The sequence below is a fragment of the Gadus chalcogrammus genome, chromosome 9 (assembly GCF_026213295.1).
Source record: "Gadus chalcogrammus isolate NIFS_2021 chromosome 9, NIFS_Gcha_1.0, whole genome shotgun sequence".
Taxonomy (NCBI): Eukaryota; Metazoa; Chordata; class Actinopteri; order Gadiformes; family Gadidae; genus Gadus; species Gadus chalcogrammus.
The window spans coordinates 25,773,150-25,775,802 of NC_079420.1; positions in this window are offsets into that span (position 1 = coordinate 25,773,150).

Sequence of the window (2,653 nt, forward strand, 5' to 3'; positions counted from 1 at the left end):
TGCAGTCTCTTGATGAGTAGTGATGGGGTTTAAAGCTAATAGACTCCAGGCTCCTTGAGGAGGAGTGATGGGGTTTAAATCTGCAATAGGCTCCAGTCTCTTGCTTGAGGAGGAGAGATGGGGTTTAAAGCTGCAATAGGCTTCAGTCTGCAGCTTGAGAAGGAGAGATGGGGTTTGAAGCTGCCATAAGCTCCGGTCTGAGAGATGGGGTTGGAAACCCCATCTCTCAGACTCTCATTAAAAATAAATAGATCTAAATTGATATAAGAGACAGTTAAGATTAACAGATGTTGTGTTTTGTCTAAAAATAATAATCTTTACATTTGGGTTGGGAATAAAAATGAATAATTTGCTCTTTATTTGCTCATTGAAGTAAATGAATCAGGCACATTAATTAAAATCATGAGGCAAAAATGCAGTACCAGAGAAACAATGGTTCAAGTTCCAACCACAAATTAGGCCTTGTCTAGGCCTACATTAGAGTTTATTTCTAACAGATCGACAGATTAATTTGACCCGCAATTTAGTGCATGACTGATTTAGTGATGAACTGTATTATAGCCGCAATGAATTTCAAGGAGAATGATATATATATATGTATAAATATATGTGTGTAAATGAAGAGGCATCGTTGAAACTCCTTTCCAGCACACACCTATTATATATGTACAGAAGCCTATAAATATAACATTCTCCTTGAATTTAATTGCGGCTGTGACACAGTTCATCCCAAAATCAGTGTATATATATATATATATATATATATATATATATATATATAATAGTTGTGGACTGGAAAGAAGTTTCAAAGATGCTGTCACATTTGTAAACAGTTCACAGTATTTCAGAATGCTTCTAACTGGACATGCGCTACCACGCTGTGGTGGGTATGGTGTATGGCATGCATTTGTCATCGTGCATGAACAGGCTTGGAGGAAAGGGTAGAAATGTTTTGGCGCGTTCACATCGCTGGAATTATGGGGGAAACATTTTCGCAACGTCGGAAAGTTTTCGTGAACGACACCTCATGACGCTGTTATGATTCTACTTCCATTCGGCAACTGGGGCCAGATTTATAGGCGCGTTCACTCTCCTGGCGATAGGCCTCCACACACCGGCGCCGCAGCGCAGCGTCGCGTATTTTACGCGCGTCAAAAGCACGCCCCTAGCACCAACAGGAGGCGGCGCGACGGCCGCGCTGCAGTATAAAATCAGGAAGTCACCTGTCAATCAACCGCAGCAAAGACACGAAACGCAATGGGTGAGTAGCCTATTGTAGCCTAGTTTATTTATTTTCCATCTTTTTGGCTGAATAATTGGAAAAATGTAGGCTAATCTGCGCAGTGAAAGTATGTTTTCAAGCATCAGATCAACTTAGTTTGTAGGGCACTTTATCGTTTTATTTACTGTCATTTCTTATTTATTTTATATTTTGCAATTATTCATCTACTGCATCAACAATCTCAATAACTGCAGGACCTTCTATTAAGCCTTTTTAGTATATAGTGCAGTCACCTTTTTGGTGACTGCACCTTTTTGGTGACTGCAGTCATTGTTATTGTGTGTATTTATTGTATTGAGCTCCTGGATGGCTTTATTGATCCCCATTGGGACCAATACAGTATCTATCTATCTATCCATCTATCTATCCTTAACATAGCCACACATTTACATGTATGCAGCCAGTAGTTATCCATTTTATTTGAGCAAGCTCTTTTACATTTTATTGAGTTTTTTTTATTTCAACAGAACAAATAACTGTTGCCAGACAGAGGGGGGCTGCCCTTCTTCTCCTGCAAGGAGCAAGGAGAAGACGAAGGGTTTGGGTGCACCCCATCAATGAACAGAGACAAGAACAGGGGGTATGCCACAATCTGGTCCAGGAGCTCCGTGCAGATCCTGAGAGGCACGCCAATATTTCAATTCGCCACTAAGTGTGCAATGGCAGAACCATATGGTGCAGCTTATATGATGACCTATAATCTAGTTATTATCCCTCTCTGGTATACTCTTTTGCATATATACTTTTTTTTTATCCCTCGGGATAAATACAGTGATGTTATTGCTGTGCTGGATTCAGTAGCCAGTGTATTTTATTTGAGTGCTCGAGACACTTAATGTTATTTTTCCCTAAATCCAGAGAGACAGTTAATACATGATCTGATACCAGAGAGACAGTTAATACATGACAATGCATTTTTGAGCTTGCCTGTGTTTCCTTTTACTTATCTATTTTATTGTATGAGAATGTTTCTATGTGAAGCACTTTGAGTCTGCTTCATGTATTAAAAGTGCTATATGAATGAAGTTGCCTTGCCTTAAATAAAAAAATATATATTACAAGTAATCTGGTTTCTACCTACATGGTGTGATTATATGTGACTTGATTTCGTCTATTTCCCATTATGGTTAATGGTTTGGGTACTTAGTCCACCATTGTTGATTTCTCACCTGAAGATCCAATCTCCAGAGCTATGGCTCGCCAGGCAATGACCTTTTTGGAGTTGTCTTTGTAATGACGAGAACTTTGGTCATACAATTCGACATATTTTTCCACCTCGACGACCAGTCTCTCATCGTCCATTCTCGTAATTGTTTATCACAAACGAAAGAGGGCGACATCCAGTGGTGAGGGGTAGATATGGAGGTGCCT